This window comes from Triturus cristatus, chromosome 3_2 (assembly GCF_964204655.1).
Source record: "Triturus cristatus chromosome 3_2, aTriCri1.1, whole genome shotgun sequence".
Lineage (NCBI taxonomy): Eukaryota > Metazoa > Chordata > Amphibia > Caudata > Salamandridae > Triturus > Triturus cristatus.
The window spans coordinates 366,867,583-366,888,573 of NC_140584.1; the positions used below are offsets into that span (position 1 = coordinate 366,867,583).

At 44.2% G+C, this 20,991-nt stretch overlaps 1 protein-coding gene across 1 annotated transcript in view; it reads left to right on the plus strand.

The window, feature by feature from the left end:
* Positions 1 to 3,745: 3,745 nt before the first annotated feature.
* LOC146857388 (uncharacterized) overlaps positions 3,746 to 20,991 on the plus strand; it is a 301,879-nt gene continuing 284,633 nt past the window's right edge. The window contains exon 1 of the mRNA XM_085647874.1: positions 3,746 to 3,878. The gene's annotated coding sequence lies outside the window, so the exon portion shown is untranslated. The remainder of the gene's footprint in view (positions 3,879 to 20,991) is intronic.

The window sequence follows — 20,991 nt, forward strand, 5'->3', positions numbered from 1 at the left end:
AGCAGCAGCTGACCCTCTCTGGGGTCCGCTTAACGGGTATACATTGGGTGCAGCACAGAAAAGCACGCGTAGTGTTGAAATCAGGGCACAGCAGAACAACATACAGTAGTGACAGTTCGTAAAATCACCAAGCGTAGCCCGCAGCAGTGGCAGGGCGAAGAGGAATGCCCCCTCCCTCCACAGATCAGGTGCAGGCAGCTTTAATGGTCTCACTGCTCTACTCTCCAACGGCCTCTTCCCAGTCCCTCAGGGGACAAGTGACCCTATCCTCGTGTGGTCATAATAAAGGAATGAGCGTCACCATAAATCTCAATGGGGTCAATCAGTAAGACAGTTTGAGTAACAAGAAGGGGCACAATAAATGGTGTCCCCCGCACAGTGTGCTGCCCAGGGTAAAGAGGTACTTATCAGGGATTCCAATGACAGTCACAGGTGGAAGTAAGATGATGCTAGTCCTTTCCAGTGCTATTTCTGGCCATATCTAAGCAGACATGTGAGTAGTTCACCCCTAGGTGCTTCCCCCTACAACTCCTCCAGGGGGAAGGTCTTCTTGGGCTTCCTTCTCAGGTCAGACCTGCTGGCAGGTGAAGGAGGGTCTCACCCCTGGCTGTCCCCGGCACCAGTTTCATCAGCAGAGCCCGGTGCCCCTGATGGGCTCACACATTTGGTGTAGCTGCAGTTATTGAGCCTGGGGATGCGAGGCCCAGGCAGTTGGCGCACCTCCGGCCCCAGGAACATAGAAATGGTTGATTCGGAGCCACCGGGTGGAAGTTGGAGTCTTTATGTCTCCGTGTCCGTAGCCTGTGTCAACATATAGTAGTTCAGCATGCTGCAGTCTGCCATATCGATCCCTCGGGCCACTGGAGCACCACTACAGTGAGGCCATCTTGCACGGCGGTCCTAACCACTTGCCCCTATCCCCCTTTTATGGTTATTCATGCATGGGTTTAGGGAGGAGTAATTTATTTTGGCTTTGAGTGACTTACTTTTGTTGAAGAATAGATAGTTGTGATTAAGAGTGCCTAGCTGTGGTTATGAGTGCATAGGCTTAGCCATCAATGCATTGTTTTGTGTATGATTGCCTAGTTTTGGCTAGTAGGTTCATGAATTCCATTATGAGTGAAAGCGTTGGCTTGGAATGTCTAGTTTTGTTTATGAGCACCATTTGTGGTTATGCTCTCTAGGTGGTGTGGGTTATGAGTGCCTTGGTTTTGTGGGTTTGAATCAGATGAGTTCATTGTTTCGATTAAGAGTGTCTAGTTAAGCTTATGAGTTCATAGATTTAGTACATATGTCTAGTTATGATTGTGTGATTTAGATTATAGGTCCATGGTTAAAGTTCACCAAATTCATTGTTTTGGTTATGAGCGTCAAGTTTTTGTTTTGGGTGTGCAGGGCTGATTGTGAGTATGCGTGTTTGGCTGAGTGTCTAGTTTTGGTTATTATTGTTTTTTGTTTGGGATGTGTGCATCATATGGGATGGGCTGTGATGGGATGGGATGTGATGTTACATTACGTTAGGTTACGTTATTTCTAGGGCGTGCATATCAACCGGGTGAGTATCCAGGCACTTCCGAAGGAGCCCATATGGGAGTCCATTGGAAGAGCCAGGTTTCCAGTTTCTTCCAGAATTCAAGGATGGAGCTGGTGGCTCTGATGTAGTAGGCGAGTTCATTCCAGGCTTTGCGAGTGAAGTAGGAAAAAGCTTGACCTCCGGCTGTGGCCCAAGGGATATGGGAACATGGGAGAAAACCAAGTTATCCGTTACAGTTGAGGTAGTTGGCCAGCCAGGAGTTGATGAGCTTTGGGTGGATAGGGGAGGAGGGAGATGGTCAGGGAGTCCGTCAAAGGCTTCTTGAGGAGCGGCAAGATGATGGCATGTTTACAGAAGTACGGGATAGTAGCACTGGAGAGTGATAAGTTGAGAATGGGTTTAAGGGCTGTTCCGTTTACGATGGACAGTCTGTGTGAGGGGGTTCTGGACTCGTTGGGCAAAAACAAGCCAAAGCGAATGAGGGAGTGGTCCGTCCAGATGAGTTGTCTTCTGTGATGTTGGGAAATTGACAAAAAATGGGATTAAGATGGTATTTGGCTGAGTGGGTGGGGTGATTCACCAGTTGGGTGAGTCCTAAGATGCTAAGACCTTCCAGAAGAGTGGTGGAGTAGGGGTTGGTCTTATCCTCTAGGTGAAATTTGAGGTAGCCGAGAAAAAGGTGGATGAGAGGGCCAAAGAGGCTATGAGGTCTTCAACTGCAACTGAATTTGGGTATGGGTCCTGGGATAGAGGAGGTGTTGAGCAGAGCTCCTCCAAGGGTTGTGGTGCTGGAGGTGCTGACTTTGAACGCTATGTGTTCTATCCAGTTGCTGGTGAGCACTGAGGTGATGACGAAGTTGATTTCCTCATGGTAGATTATGGCGAGCCCACCTCAGGGTTTGTTGGTTCTGTGTTGTCTTGTGATTTTGTACCCAGTGGTTGGTCACTGCTATGTCTGAAGCGGATGCTGAGTTAAGTGAGAAATGGGAGGTCAGGATAGAAGTCATGCAGGAGGTCCCAGACTTCTATGATGTGCTTGGTGAGCAAGCGGTGTTAAGGAGTAGGGAGCCAGATGAGGGAGGAGGTGTGTGTTGTGCACAGTGGCGATGGGTTTGGTGTGATTGCCTGTACGGTGTGCTGTGATAGGGAGATGCAGTGAGTGGGGGTCGGAGACTGGGCAAGGGAAGCTGCAGGTGGGGGAGCAGGATGCACCTTCTGTCCAAGTGAGGGTGGCCTATGCAAAGTGTGGGGAGGGGAGTCCAGAGTCAAGGGCACAGAAGATTTTGGCAGAGTAGAGCTTAGGGCTGCTGTTGGTGGCTGGCAGACCAGGGGTTCTGGCGCTGGGCATCGTCAGGGCGTGGATGGGCACAAGCGGGTTTGTCTTTGGCTCACCCGCTGCCTGTCCACGTGCAACTGCCACTTAGAGGCTTCTAGGTGCGAGAATGAGTGGGCGATGGGTGGGGCTAGCAGCATAAGCAGAGCTGGAAAGGAAAAGGCAGAAAAGAAAAGTGCGGGAAAGCAGAGCGGGGAAGAAGGGGCAGAAAAGCGAAAAAAGAGAGCAAATGAGATTAAGAGGCACAAAGAGAGAAACAGTAAGTGGCAAAAGCAGAAGAAAACGAAGGGAAGTAATGGGGGAGAGACACAAAAGAGAAACACAACAGAGTGAGTTGGAGGCAAGACAATAGAGGCTGTAAAAGGCACAAACAAAATACAATAAATAACAGGAGGCGCAAGCTGAGAGATTAAAGGAGTCAAAGTGGGGAACATAAGAGACAGCATGAGTGGGTGGGAGCAGAAACGTCCAAAAGGGCCAGGGAGTCTTGGTTGGTTGGAGGAGGGGGGGGGGGGCAAGGGGCAGGAGCACCTGCCACGCAGAAGAATCATGCAGGTGCCAGTTACTCTTTTTCAATGTATACAATAAACATGTATTTGTATGTCTATGTTGTGTTGCATCAGGGTGAGTAAATTGTTTTTGCTGGGAGTGTTACGTTTGGGCTAGGAATGGATGGATTCGGTAGCTATGTGTGCATGGTTTCTGTGTTTGTTCCAACACCCTCTTGAACTTGCCCAGCTACCTCTCAACATCGCTCCTATTTCCCTGCCTCCCATGTCCACCCTCGGTACATGCTGTACCTCCGCCTCAGCCTAGGCAACAGGTAAGCCCTCCAGACAGATGCAGCTGGAAGCTCGCGGAGCACGAGAGGGGTGGGGCTGCCTCCTCGCCTCTGGGCTGCAGCACCTGTGCTCGTCCATCAGTGCTCAGATCCACTGCACACAGCTCAGAGCACACACTGCGTCCGAGGGCTGCCGCTGCGCGAATTCAACCTCAGCACTGGGCTGCAAGGTAAGGAGAGGTCGAGACCTGTTGGAATACGCTTCTCACAGTGTGTCTTAAAGTAAACTCCGCACTTCATGCTCATTGTCTGTACCCGCTTCATGTGCGCGGAGAAAGAGTGACTGATACACGTGAGGAGGGAATCCTGCTTGCAGTATTTATGAATTGTTGTAAGTTGGTTCACCACAGACAGGGGCGGCAGCTGTCTGGGGCGTGATGATGAAGGCAGAGTGAAAGCTGTTGAAATATTAAATACTGCATCCCAGCCGCCAACACACTGGCAGGCTGACAAGTCTCCAGGTCCCCTTCATCCTTTGTGATATTATTGTAGTACCCGTCTGGTGCCGATGTGTGCAGCTAAGAGGCGCTAACCACCTCCAAAGTCGGCACCTTCTGGAGTACTGCAGCGGGTCGGAGAGTTTTTTTTAGATTATTTCATTTATTTTCTAGCCCGTAGGCCTGGCTGTACGATCTGCCAGATGCCGTTTTTAGTTCTTTTACGATATGCGAAACGAGGAAATGGGATTTTAACCGTGTTTTCATATGCGAGACTGCTCAAAACACGGTTTTCTGCAAATCTGCTTGAAATAACACCAAAAGCGTATCTTATGTCAATGTATCATAAAATGACTTCGTAACAAGTGCGCTTTGTGCGTTTTTTTCCGGCTTGCTGTAATTGTGCTCAGATGCAGTTCACTATTGGAAAATGCATTTCCGAAATATTAAATGAACAACATTTTACAGTTTCAAGAAGTGTAGAGTGTATGCCTTAGGATGAAAGACTTCTATTGTATTGGAGATCTTTTGGAGAGGGTTGTTAAGGCTAGGGGAAATCTATATAGAAATGAACGCCCTGCCCGAAAGATTCCAAACTTGTGAGAAAAGATAAAACGTCAAAATAGGCAAACATGGGCAGTCATATGTTAACGGTAGTGCAGTCAAAGAGAAGCTAAGCAGGTGAAAATTCTCTTCTTGTGAATTCCAGGCTGCATTCGCCAGATGTTGAATTTTGGTTGTGTTTTTGGCACCGCTGTCTCGTTTTTTCAGTTTGATCACGGACGCAAATGGATATTGTACATAAAATATGAAACACTGTCCAATGTTTTTATGTCTCTTTGTGTAAATAGCATGTCACCCTCCTCCTAAAGAGAGGGGTGTGTTGTACCAGGGCCTACATTAATCAATGCAGAGTCCAGCTCTGTCCACCAGATGCTGTTCTCTGGAGCCCGTTAAGGTTTACTTACATATTAATTTTTGTCATATAGGAAGAGTAGACATGTCTTTCTCTCTGTAATGTATGTCCTTAAAATAGGGTCAAAGTTGGTAGTGTAAATTCATGTTTTTTGTCATGAAGAACTTTACAAATTACTTTCCTGTAGGGTTATCACGATCTCAAGGGTGATAGTCACTCGCCCACATCACTGGCATCGACCGATGATGCTCCTAGATGCCTGGGATCTGCAGGACGTCATTCGGTGCTTACAGAGAATGACTGACCTTCCTGCGAAGTTCGCAATCATTGCAGGGAATTAAGCACTGATTTGGGAAATCTATGAATGTTCGATGTTGACGCCAGGGAAAGGCTCAAGTGAAAGGTTTTCTTCTTGTGGGCAATTCCAGAGTTACATCATTTAATGTTTCCACTGTTATGTATTCAGTGATATTAGTGGATTTATTGATGAATACAATCCTGATGCTTAAAAGTAATATGGGGACTGTATATTTCTGCGGCCAGGAGCGTTTGTGTGTCCATTGAATTCAGCTATGCTTGTGACCACATAATCAATATTTTTTCACATGACACAAATTCATCACCAGTCAAACAGGGACGTTCATTGTGTTTCTTTAGACAAATGACCCAACTGTAGCTAGCTACCTCTTTATTGTATAGGATAGTCAATGAGTAATCTCTTACCCAGGGCTCGTAAATGGGTTTTCTTCAATAAAATTCCTGCCTGGTTTGAAAGTCACTAAGAAATTCAGTGTCTGTGTTGGGGTAACTGAGATCTTTAATGACTCTGTTTTGAGTCACTGAGGCTCTCCATGGATGTCATGTGTCTCTTTGAGAAGGTCAGTGGCTGGGTTGCGGTCTTTGAGAATTTCGATGGCTGCGGGTGGACTCCATAAGACCTTTGATGGCTGTGTCAGGGGTCCACTAGAGCCTCCATGGTGGTGTTCGAGTAATTAAGTACATCTGCAAGTGTACGGATTCATCAACACATTCCAGTATTACATTGTGGGTCACTGACCGTGTCAGTGGCTCGTCAGTGACTGTGTGTAGAGTCATTGAGACCATCAGTGGCTGAGTTGGCGTCATTGAGAACTTCAGTAGCTGCATGTAGAGTCATTAATATCTCCCATGGCAGTGTCCTGGGGCACTGAGAACTTCTATTGCTGGGTTGATGGATCCCGAGAGCTTCCCCTACTGTGAGGGTGTCAGACCGCTTAGAGGGGGTTTCAGTGCAGGTAGGGTCTATTGAGCCCCAACCATGGTGGCTGAGGTCCTGTGGTCCATCCTACTGTGTCTCTTCAACTCTGGCCAAGTATCACCCTTTCCACACATGACTCTCAGGGGACAAGGGCAGCAATCACAGGCCTCTAAGAGAGGCACATTCATTTTATTGTCTAACCCAGTGCTTGACGTTTAGAACAAGAAAGTTATTTTTATTTATAAATCAGTACTCAATACAACACAGTTCTATCCATGCCATAGGGCAGTACCCCTGATCAGTATTCTCTTGTGGGCAGCGCACCCTTTACACTCCTATCTGTGACGTCTTCCACTCAGGAAACCCCAGTTGGATCAGTCTCCCAATAAAACGGTGGCATGGCATGAAAAAGACTCAGGTACAGTTTACGTTTCCCCACAAGTGAAATGTGTAATTGTTTACCCAGGTTCTTACCATTTGTGTCATAGTGGGTAGGAACCCAATCTTTATCCCTTCACACTACCTTCAATACAAGCTCAGCAGCTCAAGCCCGCTGCAGCTGAAGCCCCATGGTGAATCTGTACAGCTTCAACTGCAGCCGTAGGGGGAGCCAGCACCCGTAGCATGTTCTCTGAGGGAAGCCGCCACTGTCCAGGCATTCATGGCAATTATAGATTACTTCAATGCTGACACCTATTCTCATCTCAGCAGTTACGGCCTGACTCGGGCCGATGCACACATAGAGGCAGTTACGACCCACCTGAGGCTGGTACCCAAACAATCAGGCAGTTGGAGCCCCTCCTGGACTGATGCATATGGCTAAGTGGGTGTAAGCTGACCTGGACCATTACATTTGGCAAGGTAGATGCAATCTGACGTGGGCTGATACACATGGAAGGTAGATGTAGCCTTCCTTGGGCCTATGTGCAGATATATATAGACTTTGTTGTTCTTTCTGGGGACCCCGGGGTGTCTGGAAGACCCTCTGCAGCATAGGTGTTTCCTGGATTCTCTCTCTCAGGCAGTCTGCTTTCTTTGGATGCTTCTCAGGCCACAAACCCGCTGGGCTTCTGCTCCTGAAGGCCCAGGCAGACTCCTTCTCACTCTTCATGGGCAAAAAGCAGACCCTCCGCTATTCCAGCAGAAAGTGCAGGCTTACGTCGATGCCCCCTCACCTGTGTCTGACTGTCAGACAGACACCATCTCTACCCAAACAGCAGTTCTTCAAGTTCTTTGGGCAGCACTCTAACCATTGGTCAAGAAGAACTTGTAAATGGAACAAGGAAGGGTGGTTTGGGGCCCACTTTTAACCCCATTTCCTAGATAAGCAATGTGGATTCACTGTCTCAAACTTCAGGACCAGTTTACCAGTTTGGGGTGGTTCTATGTTAAGTGTCCTCTCAGGCTGCTCTCCTGGCATGGCCCTTTTGTAAAGTGATGCTTCTCATTGCAGGTAACAGAGGGGAGGTTTCAAAACTGGAGCAACCATAACATGGGCACAATGAAGTGTGAGGTTTCTGCACCTGGATGTCACCAGCTTCTCTGAAAGTACTAATCAGGGATAGAAAACGGGAAGGCCTGACCTCACCTTTAACAAAAGAAATTGCAGACACATCCATCACCCCTACCATTTTTAAAAAGGTAGTGTTCAGGAAGAACTAACCAGCAGCCCCTGGCCAAAGGTAACTCATTCATACACATACACACTTGATATACACACAGGATGTCAGGTTCTGGGTTTTCACATAACAATGGACCTTTATACAAGAGAGGCCAGTGGACCACTCTGTCCATAACACAGACAAAAAGATCTAGTCAACTATTTGAGATCACAATAGCCGGGTTTCCACCTGCACCAGTCGAATGTGCTAAATCCAAGACTGGGGCAGTAATCCTCTGTCCTCTCTGAGGATATGCTTGATGCACTCATCTAAGTCACAGGATAGGTCCTGGATCTCATAGTCAAGGAATGGCTTAGGCCTTTGAGGACATCCTTGATTAGCATGATCCCAGGCCAAAAGTATGCCTACATAATATCTACCACCCCCCCGCGACCCTCTTTCCTTTGCTGAAGAGTTGTCCGATCTTCTTACACAGTCATCTATTTCCAAATCTAGAAACCTCTTCCTCTGAGACTTTAACCTCCACTTTAACAAAAATGATGACCCCTCGGTTACTCTCATCAATGACTTACTTGACGTCAATGACTATAAAAGGAGCCACCCTTGATGCCATTATCACTAGCAAGGATCTGGCTTCTCTTTCCCACATTATCCCCATTGATTGGTCTGACCACCACCTCATCCTCTTCACGATCAATAGCTCTGTGCCCATCCCTCCCTCCAACTTAATCAAACAAAAGAAGTTAACCAGAAATCTTTACACTATTCCTCCTGGCGAGTTAGAGACTAAAATAAAAGATCCTCTACGGCTTACTCCTCTTTCTCAAAATCCCACTGGTCTTATAGAACATTACAACAATTCTATCAGTGAAGCCCTTGACCAAATTGCCCCAACTAAATTAGAACTACAAAAAAATAAACCCTCCAGATCCTGGTTCAATACCGACCTTAATAATGAGAGACGTGCTCTCAGGCAGACTGAACGCACTTGGAGACAACAGCCTTCCCCCTCGAATCTTGTCCTCCCCAGAACTGCAAGAGCTAATTACAAAAAACATATCTTTAATGAGAAAGCCACCTTCCTCCGTTCACAACTTGACCGGGCAAGAAACCAACCCAGGGAACTATTTAACATCGTCAAAATCCAAACCTCCTCAGACCCCCCTAAACTACTGGCTACGGTCGAGAGATGTGAAGAAATTGCTAGCTTCTTTTCTGATAAAATCACTAAGATTGATCAAACCTTAGTCTTTACCCCCCTCCAGATAACCAACCTCCCCTCCATAACCTCCTATCTGTGTCTCCATCCTCTCCCACTACTCCTACTGATTCCGCCCATTCCCACCCCCCCCCCCACTGTCACCCCCTCAGAACCGTACCACACCGTCCCCCAACTAAAAAACAAGGCTTCCTGGAACAACTTTTGTCCAGTTTCAGAACGAGATGTCCTAAACATCATCACCAAGCTTATACCATCCTCACATACCAAAGATGCCCTCCCAGCCTATCATGTACAGGAACTAAAACACACCATCGCCCCTTACTGGACCACTATTATCAACTCTTCCTTTGCCAATGGTTGTGTCCCTGCATCCCTCCAACTAGGCCAAATTACCCCCACCATCAAAAATGTCATGGCCGACCCTAATGACTTAAACAACCTACGCCCTATCTCCAACCTTCCTTTCTTATCGAAGGCCCTGAAAAAATGTGCCCTGCTTCAATTGGACAAACACACATTGACTCATTCAATCTCTTGGACGCTTTACAATCAGGCTTTAGCAAGGGTTGTAGCACCGAAACTGCAATGCTCAACATTATCAATGACATCCATTGCTCCCTAGACAAGGGTGAATCTTCCCTTCTCATTCTTCTAGACCTCTCTGCTGCCTTTGATACCGTTAACCACGTAGCTTTACTCAATATTCTCAAAGACCACTTTGGCTTGGATGGTGCCGTGCTCAAGTGGTTCACCTCCTATTTCCAACATAGAACCCAACAAATTAAAGTCTGTGATTGCCTGTCTAAACCTCGGCCAGTCACCTTGGCTGTCCCCCAGGGCTCTATTCTCTCTCCTACTCTATTCAACCTCTTCATGGAACCCCTCACCCTTATACTTAAACAAGCGGGAATTAGTTACCAACTCTATGCAGATGACACACAACTTTACTACAGGATCAAATCCCATGACGATGTCTTACATCTTAATGACACGTTGACTAAGATTCAATTGTGGTTCCATTACAACCACCTCAAACTAAACCCTAAAAAAACTGAAATCATTCTATTCACTCCTAAAAACAACCCGCTCCCTATTCAACACTGGATCTCCGACATCAAAGCTCTCAACTGCTCTCTCACCATCTCTAACTCGGTCAAGTCCCTCGGCATCAGCGTCGATCAGAGCCTCAGTCTTACTCCCCACATAAAAAAACTCGTCCAAAGGTGCTCTCTTCACACTGCACAGATCTTAAAAAAAATAAACCCTTTATCCCTGCAGATGACTTTAAATCAGTTGTACAATCATTGGTCTTGTCCAGAATTGATTACGGTAACGCCAATCTTGCTGGAACTCCCAAAGTCCATCTAGCCCCTATCAAATCTGTTCTTAACCTTACTGCCAGGCTTATTACTGACTGCAAACGCTTTGATCACATCCCCCCCGTTCTCAAAAACTTTAAATGGCTTCCAATCGAAGGCAGATCTACCTACAAGACCGCATGCATCACACACAAAGCCCTCCACCAAAATACCCCTTCCTACCTCTCTGACAAACTCCACAAAGCGATCTGCACTAGAACAATGAGGAGCACTAACTCACTTGTACTTGTCCCTCCTTTGTTAAAAAAGAAATCGGCACAGTCTCGCTCTTTCTCTGGAAACGCGCCTACCGCCTGGAATGCCCTTCCCAAAGATCTACGTTGCAACCCTTCCTACCCCTGCTTCAAAAAAGACCTCAAGATGCTCCTTCTCAATAAATATTAGGGTTCCTAATATATGGTTCACTGATTACTAATTTCTTCCTCCTTACATTGTCACTATTGGTTCCCTTTCCTACTCTATTCTCTCTTCCCGACACCCCCTCTCCCACCCTTTTTTATTTTTCAGGATTTCACCCAACCTCTGTCACCTGCTTTCCCCTTACTCCTCACTCACCACAATTGTCCCTCGCTCTCTCGCCCGTCCCCTTTCTCACTTACTTTACATTTTCTGCTGTCCTCCAGTTCTTCCTGCTTCAATCTGTTACGTTTCTTAGTTCTTCCTAGCTTACTTACCCTTTCGCAAATCTATCAAAGTGCCCTGCCTCATTACCTCAATGTTCTAAAATCAACTGTAACTCTGTTATTACCAAATCTTGTAAAGCGCTCTGATACTCTTGGGTCTAGCCAGCGCTATATAAAACCTTCAAATAAATAAATAAATAAGTCAGAATACCAGATGAACAGGCAGTTTCTGTATACCATGCAGGGGACATTACCATTCTAACAAAAGGTTTCACAAAGAATTTCATTGGCTGTATTTGGGCACAAAGAGAGCTTCTGTGGCTGTGCTGGGGTCAGTGGAAATTGCAATTGCAGTTTGTATGATTGTTGTCAGCTTCCAGGGCTGTTTTGTGGGTTACTGAGACCTACTATGCTGAGGATGGATTAATGAGAGCTTTCACTACTCGCCTGCAGGGACTGAGTTTTGCTCTATTGCAACGCTCTGGACTCTATTTAGGTTCACCAAGAGCTGAACATGCTGGGGTAGTTTCCTTGTGTTGATAAGAGTTTCCATAAATCTTTTGTATGTCACACACAATACACCCATGGTAGGGCTGGTATCACCGATGGTGGGAAACTAGCATTTTCGTTGTCTTGTTAGAAAGGATTGAGACCCCACGATCCTGTTTTGTGTTTCACAGAGGATTTCATTGCTTTTTTGGTGGTCACTGAGAGCACTCAGGGATGTGTTCCAGGGTTCTATAATGGTCTTCTAGCGTATTCTTGGGCTTCAGGGAGCATCTTTGTATGTGTTGAGATTCCTTAATTCCTCCCATGTCTTTGTTGGTGGCACAGAAAGCTTCCAAGGCTGTGTTAATCAATGGCCTCTAACACATGCTTCCATCAGCAAGTTGAGGAACGCTTGAGTATTCCCATTTCCTCTGTGGCAGCATCAAACGTTTCCATGGCCTCACGGCCTTTTTTCAGAGCTATTGTGTATGTAATGCAGTCATGAAAATCTTCATGTCATTTTGCGTCATCAAGGGATCAGTTGTGTTTGGGTCAGTCAAAGATCGCAAAAAGTTGTTAATTGTTACAGAAGCATTGTATATCTTTATTGGAGGTCTTTGAGAATGTTCATTGATCTGTTGGAGATAACTACGAGATTATTTTAGTATGTTTGAGGCCCCCAGACCAATCATAGCTGGTCCATCGCTTGGTTACAGAGACATGTTATGGTTCTCTTTTGTAGTCCTTGGCTGTTATCTGGCATAGGAGAGCTACACGTGTGTTTTAGTTGCACTAAAAGAGGTATTAGAGAGCTTCACCAGTTCACTGGGGTGTGTTTATGTCTGAGTGAACTTTTTTGGGTCTAAGATCCTTCAAAGCTTCTGTGGTTGTATAGAGATTAATGGGATATTCTATGGTGCGGCTGAGTTCACTGGGACATTCCTTGATGGTGTTTTGATAACTGAGAACTGACATCACTGTATGAACTACATAAAGCTCACAGCATTCCACAGACTGCTTATGTTAGAAATTGTCAACCCCATGAATTATGTGGTTTAATGTATTTAAGGAATCTGCTTGTGTTAGAATCAATAATCACCCAATGAATCTGGTAAGACCCATTTAGGTTTGATGGAGACCTTAATTCAAGTAGAATGGATCAAAGGCTGTGAAAGACCACACACTCGTAAATTATTCTAAACCTAAGACAACTGCCTGACTGTAGAAATGTAATCATATTAAGAGTACTAAACAGTTGGGCCACAACTAACTAAATGTAAAGTATTAGCGGACAATAGACCATGTGAACAACGACAGTGAGTTTCACAGAAACACATTTTGTAAAAGTACCTTTATGTGTGGTCACATGTTTTAAAGTCAGCAATATTCGATGCAACCCAGTTTGCCCAAAACGTTAATGCAACTTCCATTTAAAACCAGGCATGGGTGCCATTCACCACAAGGGATAGACTGAAATATATTTAGGCAGTGAGTTCATTTCCATATTACAGTCTCAAATTTACAAAGGGTTTAACCACTACTGAAATGTAGTGTATGTTAAGAAAAAACAGTATTATGTATGGACAATGTCACATCATAGCAAGTTGATGATGAATCCTAGGCATTTAACCTTGAAAACTATGGTAAGAGAGCCCCTTGAATTAATTCAATAGAGGGAGCACAAGCCCTTCAAGATTCTGACAGTCCTGAACACTCAAGAAGAACCTCCTGTATTCCACGGGGGTGGGGGTCAGATCTTGAATAGCTGTTTTGTGGGTATTTAAAATTTCTCTGGTTGTGCTTAATTACATGTAACTGCTAGTGCTGTCTATAGGTAATGTAGTGGATACACAAGTTCACAGTGTTTACAGACTATTCAATAAATGTGCACAGGTATGACTTTGGTGTGGGTCCTCAAAAACCCTCATGACTGGGTTGAGATAACCGAGAATATATATAGTATATATAAAGTGATTGTCATTGCAGAGAAATGCTCTTGCTGTGTTCAGGCTAAGTAGATATTTCATAGTGAGGGTGGGTTTTTATGGTTGTTGGAGTACCAAGGAAGTGCTGTGGCTGCACTTGAGTCACAGTGGTTATAAGGTTAGTGAACATTAATGGCTGTGGTTCTCTTGCATTGCTTCTGTCACTGTGAATGCTCAGTGTCAGCAGGCATGGAGCCCTCCAATTATAGAATTAGGGTGTCTTTGCTGTCCTAGGATGACAGCACCCCCTTTTTATCTGCAGCCCACAGATAGATCTCATTGCAATGGGCAGATTCACAAGGAACTCCCATGATTGTTCTTGAGTTACTCCTATAGATTTGTTCACTCATTGTGTGAAATGACCCAAATCTACCACAGCAAACTTGCCAACAAATAGAGATCCCACCATCATAGCGTTGGAGTCAGTAACATCTCCAAATACAGTGCTGGGTCATGTTAGTCTGCCAGGCCATGTTTAAGGAGAGATCTCCAACAGAACTCTCATTGTCCTTTTAAGATGGAGGGCCATTCAGACCACAAGATATGTATTGGGCACATGCTGGTTGGCATCACACAGACCTTGGATGAATGTGGTGTGGTTGAACAGTTCTTCCATGACATTGTTCAGTTTACTTGTCTTCCATGGCTATTCTGATGGGGTCACACGGAACTTCTCTGGTCGTGCTGGGGTCACACAGATCTAATACGGCCCATTTGGGGAGTCACACAAAATGATTCCACGCCTATGATCGGGTCAGACATTAATCCCATTCCAATTTTGGGTTCAAAGGATGGCAGGGATTGAAGCACACAGATCTACCATGGCATGTTGGTCACATAGATTTGTTAAGCTTGTGTTTAGGGTATCGCATAGACCTTCCATGGTTGTGGTGAGGAAGAGATCTCCCACTGCCATGTTGTGGTTACACATATTACCCCTGGCAATGTTGTGATCTCAAAGAACTCTCCCATGGCAGTGTTGGGGTCGCTTCGAAACCTCTCAGAATTGTTTCAAGGTAATAACGGTCTACTGTGGTCACGGTGGACAGAGGGGTTAAACCTGTCTCCGATGGTCAACTCGAGGAGCCACGCAGATATCCTGTGGGTATAACTGAGCTTCTGAGAGGTTTCTTGCCAGTGATGAGGTCTCTAAAATACTTCCTGATAGTACTAGTGTTACAGGAACATATTGGGGTTGATAGTGAATATATTTCAATGCTAATAATAGCTATATTAATAGTGACAATGGCTTATACTGATGGACGTGTCAGTGAACGTATCCGTGCACTCTATTCACCGAATAGCTGAAATGTAAATTCTGTAATCCTGGAAAAACGTATAACTCTTGTTACCCTTTAAAAATGGATTATGCAGAAATATTTAACTTAGAAACCAATAATTAAAACATAAACATGGGACCCATGTAAACCACTTTGAGTGTACCATTAATACCCCTTTGATTAGTGCAGTGCCCTGCAGCCTTTTAGGGTAAGGCTCATGCTTAAAACTACCGTAAATAAATGTCAATTAAATAAAGAGCAACTAAGGACACAGTCCTTGAGAATTTGCTTTATGCCAACAATACAAGCTGCATTAAACTCTGACTGACTGAAATATGATGCTAATCTCTATAATTCTATTATGGTGGACAGCAGTTGATCAATTACAAGAGATAACAAGGTAGCCTGTAATCCGAGAGGCTCACAGGATGCTGTTAATTTCCACAGACCTTTGCTCGGGTGACCTTATCGAAAGGTGGGTCCCTTGGAAGTAGGCCCACACGTGTCTGTTCAAACAAGGTTGAATGCTACCTTTTATTCAGAACTCTAATGCTTCACAAGATTACACTTTATTCAGAGTTCTTGGATACATTTATTAAACTACCTAATGTATCATTGCACACTATGGCTCAATACTTTAATTTGTCTGAAATGTGTGTTTGCACTGTACTGAAAGTTTTCTAATTTCTTCCTTCATCTCTTTGCAAGTTTAGTCACTAAGCATGTTTTCCCAAAAAGGTAAACATTTGTAAAAACAAAATGTAAAACGTCGTTCGTACATCTATACCCAGTTTGAAGTAGGGCCCGGCCAAGTTTGACAATCTGCTTTGTAAATGTAGCTTCTAAATTCCAGCAAATTCAGGACAATTTTGCAGATTGCAACATGGATTTTTAGATTGATTTAGGATGATTAAATATAAAACTAGAAATCATGCAGAAACCTGCAACGATGGAACGGCAGGTATGCATTTTACTTTGCAATTCTGATCAAACTTTTCTGGGGTTTTGGGTGCAAAAAACTTGCGGATCTCGGATTCAGAAATAACCTTGCTCCTTGTCTGGAAGATTGTCAAGGTCATGACAAATGAGCATGAGTGCATCAGGAGGCCTGAACAGACCTCAGTGCGATAAGCTGGCGAGGTGTTCTTTACCACTAACAATGAACAATTTACATACAGGAGTAATTACTAAGCTCAGATGCTTCCAACGCTATCCCTACTCAGATACCATCCAATTAAACCTCTTCACCTGCCCTGTAGGAACTTGTGAGGACAGTTCTCTGCCTGAATTCTTGTTATAAAATAGCCGACGTCACATAAGATGCCTTTTCTACCTTTTAGGTGGCCCGATTCACTAAAACATGCCGACATCTAAGCCTTGAAGATTTCTGCCTGTTGTTATAGTTTCCCTCATTTTTCTGGACTCTCAAAAAACACTCACTCCTGCAGGTTGTCCACAGTGTGTATTCTCAGCAGGACTAGGCATGGTGGAAATGTGCCTTTGCACATTGATTATTTATTATCCTGTTAGTTCTTCAGGTGAAAAAAAAAATCCACATGGACAAAGGTCTTCTACGATTCCCCTTGAAAATGTTTATGATTTTGTGGCTCTTTTCCACCGTATTTGCACGCTTCTACTTTTTTTTTTTAGCACAACTGTTAATGGTGTAAATCGAGTGAGACATATTGAGGATGTTTCTTACTCACAGAACGCAGTTGTGCAGTAGTGGTGTTTTCATTTAAATGGGGTGTCAAGATTGCCAGACTGTGTAAACATGCTTATGTGGTAAACATAGGGGAGTACTTTTGTCTTCAACTGAAGAAAAAACTCTTAAACAGGATGGAAACAATGATCCATTATATAGCATAACTTCTTTATTTCACTATCAAAAGAACATTTATTCATGTTCAAATTACCGGAACTGTTCTCAAAGAAGAAGTATTTCAACAGGACACTAGTACATTAGTGCAATCACAAATATGTTGCACATCTTTTTTAAGGTCCCAACTATAGACGTTTACAAAATAAATATGAAATGCACTACACTGTTTGTTGGAGAGGCTTTTTTTTAATGTAAAGTGGTGCTGCGTAGTTGCTGTATGATATGACTTCCCTTGCCACATAATTTTATCAACCCTGCCACATAATTTGGCTCTCCACTCCTGCTAAATTCCAGTTGCCATGACTATACTCCTTCAGAAACGTCCACCAACCAGGTGGTTTGTCCAGTTCAGTAAATCAAATTTGCAACCATAGAATTCCACAAATCATAATTTGTGAGTCCGCATTTGGGTATAAAAATCATAAATCCCAAAATACTGTCCGTGAATCTAGTCCTAATTATTTTCTTATTTATTTTCAGTCATAGTTATCAAATATGGCAAACCCAATTTCTTCAAAGTGCACTCTGCTTTCCAAAACGCAGTTTGATAAATATATTTACACGTAATACTCTGTTATAGGTACGAAGTTGCAATATAGTTCCACAGATAAAATCCTCAGATGAAGGGCTTGGATAGATAACCCTCTCCCTCAGAGCTACCTTTAACCACAGGGCAAATCTTGCTAAGCAAAGGAAATGGGCCAGAATTTCAGATAATTTCAGATATAGTGTCTTCCAATCAATTGGATATGTTTAGTGGTTTCCATGTTAGCCCTTCATAGATTGTGCAGCTCCTGTGTAACCAGAACCTGTTTTGTACTTTCCGAGGCCTAAAGGCCCCACAGGCTGTTTTGGTGCTCGCCCAGGCAGCACAAAGGCAGACACAGCACTAGCAGCAAGCTCTATCTTTCTACCGTGCTCTGCTACATTGCGGCTGGAAGACTCAGATCACAGGGCGCGTCCATGCAGCCAGTCCCAAAGCCTGTCCTGGAAGCATGCGCCCATTCCACAGTTTGGTAGGATGTCTTTTCTGGTTGGTGAGAATTATTACAGATTTCTCTTAAACTCCCAAAAGAGTCATCTTCCCTTGCTTGCCTAATTGTGGGGAGTTCCCTTAGCAATGCTGGCACCAAGCCACCTAGGGCTACCCTAGAAGGATGAAAGAGAAACTGCAATAGAAGTGGCAGCATCGATCCTGAAGTTTTCTGTCATCTCTTACTCAGTTGCTAACTCATCATATGTTCGCAAGCTCATCCATATGGAAACTTATTCACACAAGCACACTCTACTTGCTTCTTCACTCTCTCACTAATTGAGACACTACTCTCTAATGGCTCGCTTGCCTATCCAGTACTTGTTTGTTCACTCACACATCTGGTAACTCATTGCTCAGATAGTCACACACTCATTCATTTGCTACATATTCACTCACTTAGGGGCATATTAATTAAAGAGTTGCGTCGCCCTTGCGCCACACGAGTAATGACACGCAGTGCAAATCACTGCATTGCGTTACTCTGCCCCAGAAAACGGTTTCATGGGTGGATGCGTAGGTATTCCTACGCATCCACCCATAGATTTTAGCATATTCCCAGATTTACCATTACTGGCAGACCTGGAAATGGGTCAAAATGCTACGCCTCGCCAGGTGTGCAGGAAGGTGTCCCAGAGTGCAAGGATGCCTGAGTTGGCGCTAGGCAGCACATTGTGCACAAATGCAGGGAAAAGACAGGAATGTGCCGTATTATGTATATGGTGCATTCCTGCCCTTTCCCTATCATACGATTTGTTTCTTGCTCATTCCCATATTCGGTCACTAATGCCTTTTCCTGTTCACTCACAACTTGCTCACTTACTACCTACACGCTCACTGATTCACTAACTCAATTCCTCTTCAGTCACAACCTAGCCAACTAATTCATTCACTATCTGCTCACTCATTGACCTACTCACATACCCTCCATGTAGTCTGCTTGCACTCTCAAATTCACTCACCCATTCACTCATGGTAGGATCATCTTATGCATGCCGATGGTAGAAGAGAATTTCTTGACTTGAAACTGAGTTGTTGAGGTGTGTCCTGGAGGTCACCTTCTGTAAGAGGATGCTGAGCTGAAGCGAGTGCCTGGAGATACTCCCTTCTTTTGAGGTATTGATGATATTGAGGAGGTATTGATGCTGTATTTACTTCTTTTGAGGTTTGAGTGTGTGTCAGAAAAGTGTTAGTGGTGCACCTTCTTCCATTTGCACCATCCTTCACTGGCAGTTCTTTTTTCCAATAACTGTTTTTTTTTAATTCAAATCATTTTTATTGAAAAAGAAGTAAAAGTACATAAATACATATAGTGAATAACATATGTTGTCCTAGTAAACATAATAAAACATATTCATACATAATTCAATCAAACCTATAAATCAATCGTACAAATCATAATAATAGAAGGACATACAGATCATAATAATTAAAATAAAATAACCAATAACAGCCGCAAATGAAAACAGAATAATATATTATACCATGAGATACACAAAGCATACCATAAGGTCCAACTGTATGATACTAATTGAACACCACTCCTGCCAATACAATATTGCATATGCATTGCCGTATCCAGAGACCTGGATTGAAATCCATTTTATACCTTTCCGTGTACTCCATCAAAGGCAGATCCCTTTATGGATGATGGTACCACCTTTTGCCTTCACCATATAAAATTTAATATACGACAGTAAGCTGCACTTCGTCATTAAATTACGTATGGCTATAACACATCATGGATGATCATGAAGGATCATGGAGGATCATGGAGGATCAAATGAGAATGAAGAGGCATCAAGAGATTTCCAAAGCTTCCTGTGGGAAGCGAGCCATGGTGAGGAATGTAGAGCAGGGTTGTCAGCTCCTCTTAGGAAAGATAGCCATTCCTGCCATATCCTAAAGGACACTTCAGAAGCGCTCTTCCATTTACATAACACTACTTTACAAGCCAGAGTAAGTAAGATATCTAATAGTTGGCGATCATGGGCGTTATCAAGGTTCTGGTCCAAGACACCCAGTAGAATATAGACAAATTCCTTCTCAGGTTTGATATTGAAAATGTGTTCTATGCAATCAAAATTTTTCCCCCAGAATGACCCCAGCGAGGGACAGCCAAAAAGCATATGGGCCAAGTCTCCTACGGCTGAGTCACAGTTCCAACACATAGGCTCTTTAAACTCCAACTAAGAGATAACCCTATCTAGTGTCCAGTATGTCCTATTTATGAGCATGTATTTGGCTTGAGATAATATTGGTGAGACTTTACTCGATAGGGCAGTGGTGTGTATCATATCCCAATCAAATAATAAGCCCATAGAGTTGGGTTCTGACTCCCACCGGAGTTCGTTTCGCCTGTGGGCTTTCCTTGGCATAGGGAGGAGAAGCTGGTATGTTTTCAAAACAAAATGGCCAGCCGCCATGAAAGGTGGGACATGGGTCTTAAGCCATGGATCACAAGGTTTAGGAGAGCGAGTGGATAAAAGGACTTTGAGTTTCAGAAAGTCATAAAAGTCTTTCGCGCCAGGTTATGCCTGACCTGGAGCGAGGAGAACGGCAAAGGGTGTACCCCTTCGAACAGGTCGCTCACCAAATTGACTCCTTCCCTTGACCAATAATCCCACTGGAGAGGTTTTCCTTCAATCTTAAATGAGGGGTTACGCCACAAGGATACCATAGTAGTTTTTTTTAAGATCAATCCTGTTCTATGGGTTTGATCAAGTCTTAGGAGGGCCCGTCTTGTGTTTAACAAGATGTATTTGGAGTGAGGAAGATGGGAGAGATCCATAGTAAGTAGAGCAGTAAGGGGAACCTTATCAATAAGGGATTTCTCAACATCCAGCCACAATGGAGTGTAGTCCGAGTCTTCAATCAGCCACTGTGCGCCTTGTTTACAGAGGAAGGCAGTCTGATAATTCACGACATTGGGGAGACCCAGGCCGCCTTTTTCCTTAGATAGCTGTAGCTCCTTCATTGATATCCTGGGTTTCTTCCCCTGCCACAGGAACATGCCAAAGAGCCTGTCCACCTTGGTTAAAAAATCATCCGAGAAGGTCATCGGTAACATACTCGCTAGGAAATTCACCAATGGGGTTACCATCATTTTCAAGGTTTCGGCCCTGCCCCACCCTGAGAGATACTTCGGAGACCAGCCATCTAACAATTTAGATATTTT